This window comes from Bolinopsis microptera, chromosome 10 (assembly GCF_026151205.1).
Source record: "Bolinopsis microptera isolate Bmic1 chromosome 10, MBARI_Bmic_1.0, whole genome shotgun sequence".
Classification (NCBI taxonomy): Eukaryota; Metazoa; Ctenophora; class Tentaculata; order Lobata; family Bolinopsidae; genus Bolinopsis; species Bolinopsis microptera.
This window is the reverse complement of record NC_087081.1, coordinates 12,507,955-12,514,624: the sequence shown is the minus strand read 5'-3', so window position 1 is coordinate 12,514,624 and position 6,670 is coordinate 12,507,955. Positions and strand designations below refer to the sequence as shown.

General features: G+C 39.7%; 1 long non-coding RNA gene across 2 annotated transcripts; it reads right to left on the bottom strand.

Annotated features, from left to right (window-relative positions):
* Window positions 1–1,665: 1,665 nt before the first annotated feature.
* On the bottom strand, window positions 1,666–5,584 carry LOC134822015 (uncharacterized). 2 transcript variants are annotated; one of them, XR_010161106.1, is made up of 4 exons: window positions 5,310–5,584; window positions 4,740–4,846; window positions 4,514–4,628; window positions 1,666–1,785 (listed from the first exon to the last, which is right to left on the bottom strand). It is a non-coding gene; the product is annotated as an uncharacterized LOC134822015 (long non-coding RNA). The 2 variants fall into 2 exon arrangements; XR_010161107.1 differs by lacking the exon at window positions 4,514–4,628 and having other exon boundaries at window positions 1,668–1,785; window positions 5,310–5,577.
* Window positions 5,585–6,670: the final 1,086 nt, after the last annotated feature.

Below are 6,670 nucleotides of genomic sequence, written 5' to 3'. Positions count from 1 at the left end.
AAATGATCACGTGAATGCTGGTCACGCGCACATCAACTTCCAATGAGCGTACTGCCATTTTTTCTGAGGCGATGGAGGTCGTAAATCACTCAGCCCGAATATAGATTTGGCGGAATGACAGGCTGAGCGCGGCCCAGTAAGTTAGTAGCAGTTAGTGGCAGTTTGTGGCAGTTAGTGGCAGTTAGTAGCAGTTAGTGGCAGTTTCTTTGCACTTACACTCCTGCGCGCAGTGTTGTGACCTCCCTTCGTCGTAATTAGCTCGCATTCAGATTGAACAATTTTGAAGTCAAATAAATGTTGTTTCTTTTAGATTTGAATAAACAATATGGATGTAGTCCGAAAGTAATTTGTTTACTAAATAACATTTTGAAATTATGAACAAAATTGGCGACAATTTGCCGTAGATGTGACCAAAAAACTACGCGCAGAACTAAATATTTCTTCATAAACGCGTGAAAATTTTTGAGTTTAACATTGAATATTTTAGCTTGGTTATTGTAATACTTAATTTTAAAGTCTCTATCCGATAACTAAATATTTTATCTTTACGACTGTATAAAATTTGTTTGTATATTTGCTAAATTAAAAAAACAGTAGCAATAGAAACGTCGAAGGTCTTGCGCTTATTTCAGTCCCAAAATATACTCTAATCATAAACTTCATAAAACCCACTGAAAATGATGTCTACAGGCATATTAAGCCCTTACACCTTCCCAAATCATTTAGCAAGGATTCAGAGCCAGTTTTTAAAATTAGCTTTCGAATATCATTGTTAAGACATAAAACTATTTACTGGGCCGCGCTCAGCCTGTCATTCCGCCAAATCTATATTAATGAACATAATAGCCTGGGGTCCTCAGGTAAAAAACTATAAATAAATGAGTGCCTTTTTCTCTTTCGTCTCAATAGTTTCTCTTTCATTTTAACATTATACATTAGTAAAAGCAATCAGCGATCTTTATTCATCATTGAAGGAGTAGAATAATTGGTCCTCGTTAATGTTTAGTGTCTGATTACAGTTTCGGTCCGACCTCCACACCTGAAAAGATATTGGGGGTATTATCAGTTATGTAAATGGAAAAATTATATTTGCATCATAAAACTATGAAAACATTGAAACTAATGTTTTTTGAAGGCTCGCCTATTCGTTTAAGCAATCAAATAGTCAGTGCATGCACAGTAAAGAACAGTTGAAGGCACCGGGAATGTTTCAAATATAACCTCTGTCTACTATCAAGTATCAGACCACACACTCCACTGTCCACTATGTACTATAATGTACAATGGCAATTAAAATGTGTTCCCGCAATTTTAAACTGCGCGCATCTTGCGCCGTGACCATGATGGTCACAGCGCATGCTGGTGAACGGAGGTAGGCTGGTGAACGAGTTATTGGGACAAAATTGGAACATTTTGGAACATTGGTTACATCGGTTGTAGACATGCAGTGATTCCCAAACTTGGTTTGAGTGGTCCTAGGACCAATCTAAACGCTTTCCGGCCAGTTTTAAACCGTTCTGAGCACTTTTAGTTTTAGGAGAATATTAATTTTTGTTCATTTTCGTGCATTCCATGAACCTGGGTAATTTTCATGCTCATTGGAATTTAGAAGGTAAAATAACTCACATAACAGTGCTCCCGACAAGTTTCACAGATATAGTGATTGAGTTTCTAGTCACCTAGCCTCTTGGCCTGAAAGATTTCTTGTTCGGCAGGGTGACTGCTTGAACGTCAACTTCAACCTCTCCCACTGTGCACTGCATCGAATCGAGGTAGAGTTGTTAACTGAAATATTACATTCAGTCTAGCGACCTTTAAATCTGGGTCAAACTTAGTATTTCTGAAAGTTTTGCAAAATTTTATTGATTACAGAGGGTGTGTCACGCCACTCTCTCCTTAAGATCTTGCAGATGTTAGCACCATACCTGTTCATTATAATAGCCCTAGACTATTGCATGAGACAAGCCTTAAGCAAGCACCCTGAAATAGGATTTACCATTAAGCCTTATAGGAGTAGGAGAGTCAAGGTGGAGAAGATATCGGTCACTGGTTTTGTGGATGACATTGCTCTGATAGCAGATACTGAAAAGGAGACAGAGACGCTGATGCAGTGGCGTAACGTTGCCTGTTGGCGCCCCCTGCCGAAAAAAGCGCCCCCCCTGTTGGCGCCCCTCCCCTTTTGGTGCCCATCCCTAAAATTGAACAAATTAGGTGATTTTAGAGAATACGCCGGTAAAATCTCTAAAAAAGTGTGTATCTAGAGCAAAACACGCAGTTTTGCTAGTACTTTAGTTAAGTTTTCGAAATTGTCCCACATTCAAACGACGATTTGGCGCCCCCTAAGACGGCGCCCCCCTGCACAGCGGGGTCAGCAGGGCCTTTCGTTACGCCACTGCGCTGATGCAAGAGATAGAAAGGGTTGCTGCCACAGTGGGACTTAGAATGAATGAAGGGAAAAACTAAATTCATTACTCAGAACATCGAGAACCCTGATACCATCAAGTCTCTGGGTTAGGGTAACCATGCTGAAAGAAAGCCTGTCTCTGAAGAAGGAGAGACGATAAAAACGTGATACGATACGGTATGTTGAAATAAAGCCAGTCTCTGAAGAAGGAGAGATGATAAATACGTGATACGAAACGGTATGCGAAAGCTATGTAGTTGATCAGACTTAAAGTTACGTGTTCTTAAGAGGGTGAGAGGTTCTTTAGTAAGGCCGACTGATTAAATGAGGCTCTGAAATGAACAGGAATCTAGCAATAATAGCATGGAGAGTGGGGAAAATCAAAACGCGGAATAATAATCTAACTCTAAGTTAACGATAAACTGGTACAGAAATCAAAAGTCTAGGAGTAGGAAATAGCTGTGAACCAAACAAACAGAATAGCACCCGTGCATGATATATCAAAATATGTACCGTTCTAGGATGCCTCCGCAAACTTTTGCTCCTCTGTAAATGCACGTGTTAGTGCTGTAGCGAAAGCTATGTAGTTGATCAGACTTCAAGTTACGTGTTCTTATTAGGGTGAGAGGTTCTTTAGTAAGGCCGACTGATTAATTGAGGCTCTAAAATGAACGGGAATCTAGCAATAATAGCATGGAGAGTGGGGAAAATCAAAACGCGGAATAATAATCTAACTCTAAGTTAACGATAAACTGGTACAGAAATCAAAAGTCCGAACACGGAGTCTAGGAGTAGGAAATAGCTGTGAACCAAACAAACAGAATGGCACCCGTGCATGATATATTAAAATATGTACCGTTCTAGGATGCCTCCGCAAACTTTTGCTCCTCTGTAAATGCACGTGTTAGTGCTGTAGCGAAAGCTATATAGTTGATCAGACTTAAAGTTACGTGTTCTTAAGAGGGTGAGAGGTTCTTTAGTAAGGCCGAATGATTAAATGAGGCTCTGAAATGAACAGGAATCTAGCAATAATAGCATGGAGAGTGGGGAAAATCAAAACGCGGAATAATAATCTAACTCTAAGTTAACGATAAACTGGTACAGAAATCAAAAGTCCGAACACGGAGTCTAGGAGTAGGAAATAGCTGTGAACCAAACAAACAGAATAGCACCCGTGCATGATATGTTAAAATATGTACCGTTCTAGGATGCCTCCACAAACTTTTGCTCCTCTGTAAATGCACGTGTTAGTGCTGTAGCGAAAGCTATGTAGTCGATCAGACTTCAAGTTACGTGTTCTTATTAGGGTGAGAGGTTCTTTAGTAAGGCCGACTGATTAAATGAGGCTCTAAAATGAACGGGAATCTAACAATAATAGCATGGAGAGTGGGGAAAATCAAAAAGCGGAATAAATAATCTAACTCTAAGTTAACGATAAACTGGTACAGAAATCAAAAGTCCGAACACGGAGTCTAGGAGTAGGAAATAGCTGTGAACCTAACAAACAGAATGGCACCCGTGCATGATATATTAAAATATGTACCGTTCTAGGATGCCTCCGCAAACTTTTGCTCCTCTGTAAATGCACGTGTTAGTGCTGTAGCGAAAGCTATGTAGTTGATCAGACTTAAAGTTACGTGTTCTTAAGAGGGTGAGAGGTTCTTTAGTAAGGCCGACTGATTAAATGAGGCTCTAAAATGAACGGGAATCTAGCATGGAGAGTGGGGAAAATCAAAACGCGGAATAAATAATCTAACTCTAAGTTAACGATAAACTGGTACAGAAATCAAAAGTCCGAACACGGAGTCTAGGAGTAGGAAATAGCTGTGAACCAAACAAACAGAATGGCACCTGTGCATGATATGTTAAAATATGTACCGTTCTAGGATGCCTCCGCAAACTTTTGCTCCTCTGTAAATGCACGTGTTAGTGCTGTAGCGAAAGCTATGTAGTCGATCAGACTTCAAGTTACGTGTTCTTATTAGGGTGAGAGGTTCTTTAGTAAGGCCGACTGATTAAATGAGGTTCTAAAATGAACGGGAATCTAGCATGAAGACTGGGGAAAATCAAAAAGCGGAATAAATAATCTAACTCTAAGTTCTCCACTACCTGAATATTGATCGGGAACAGGTTAGCCGCGTATGTGGAAAGAGTGAGTTAGATTATAGGTAACAACGGGTAGTCTCAAGCTACCCGTCTTTGCACCGTAACTTAGCCATCTGATCTAGAAGAGGAAGGGAGGTTATCATCTACACATACTGTATTAGGAAGTTAATCGTGTCCTAGCTACAGATCATACCTTATTAAGAAGTTTATCGTATCCTGAAAAAAATACCTTATTAGGAAGTTTATCGTGTCCTAGAAACAGGCCATATAACAGAATTATCACTTTCTCCTCCTCCCAATCCACAGTATTCCGGAGTTTCTGCAACGTCACTAAAACTGCAAAACATTGTAAGTTCATATGTAGATTCTATAAAAGGTTTGAATTAAAGCAGAGGGTTAATAAGCACTTATCATATGTAGATTATAGTTCAGTCAGTTTTTTTTCGAGACGCCTCCATGAACCACCACGGGGCGACCTGCCCAGTAGTAAGAGCTGCCCAGTAGTAAGAGCTGCAGGAAATCACAAAAGCAATGAGGACTGTTGAAATTAAATGACTTTTGTCATTTATGGGTGCTTGTATAATAATTTTACCGCAAGATTTTGATAATCTTTGTAATAAACTAGTGCAATGATTGGACAAGTCACAATCAACAATGATAAAAGTGTTTTATATAAAATAACCTAAAGCGAGAATGTCGTTAGTTAACTATAAAATACAGTACCAAGCGATGTATTAAAGTAACACAATTATACTCGTTCTAATTGATATTAGCTTACTTTGATTCAACGAAAACCTACCTTTTATCTGCTTTCGTGAAATTCAAAAGTGATGTTAAAGTAACACGAGCCCTTTAAAGCTTGCAGGGGTTCCTCCTATTATCGTTGATCAATTATGTACCAAGTACACTATGTAATACAGCAAAGTCGTCAGTCGATAACTGCTGTTAAAGCCATGAAAGTTCAAAGCGAGTGCAGAAACAAGAAATGGCGCGAAATCATAATGTTCAAGCCACACGTACAACGTATGATCTGCATTATGCTCCTTCATCAACTAATTCTAGTTTTAAACGATTTTGACACGCTAAAATGCGCGCGTGGATTTGCGCGGCGTTCACCTAACCATGTGCTTTCGCGCCACTGCGGGCGCGCTTGTTTCACAAGTCAAGAAAAAAGCCGTGAGGCGGGCGCGCGCTACTGCAAGCGCAAGGGCTCTGGATAGAGCAATGCGCGGCGCGTAGAAAAATTTTAAAGCTGTCGGATAGAGGTTAATAAATTTTTCTACTGTCAACACAGCCCAAGTTATTCATGTTTTAATATCAAAAAATGTCCAATTTTTTTGTATTATTTTTAACTAATTTCCTTTTCAAATCGCTGCCACATCAAAATTATTTTACGAAAGTACATTAAATTTTCACAGAAAGCAAGCATAATCGTTTTAGAACTAAATTAAAAAAGAATTTAATATAAAAATGTTAAAACTTTAAAATTATCGATGGAATAAATTGCCAACATCCAAATATGTGTAAAATACGACGAAGGGAGGTCACAACACTGCGCGCAGGAGTGACTTAGCTCCTCCTGTGTATAGAAACCTGAAAAGTGGTTACTGCATACTGGATGGAGAAGTGCCAAGACTACCTGCGCTACATAGACGCTGTTGTCAGCACTGCGCACGCGCGCACGAACCTTCCCATCGGGGTTCGTGGATAGGTGCTTTTCTTGACTTGTGAAACAAGCACGCCCGAAGTGGCGCGAAAGCACATGGTTAGGTGAATACCTACCTCGACGCGCCGCGCAAACTAGCATTCTTTCTTCGTAACGGGTGATACTCATAAAATACTTGTTTCAATGGTACGCGTCCTGGTAGGTTTTAAACCTACAATTGTGAATTGCTTCGCAAATGGTTGGAGACCAACGATCTGGAAGTTTTTCTATCCATAGGCGCGCGCCCACTTCCCGCTGTTAATTTGTACTTGTGAAACATACGCGCCCGCAGTGGCAGGAAAGCACATGGTTAATTACAGGTTAAATGAAATTTAGGAGGGTTGACATTTTCATTCATAATTGTTGTTGCAGATACTATTAAACTTTGGAAACAAGTATTGTACTAATATATATTTATAATTGATAATTTATAACCACAAGACGTGCGCCGAGTT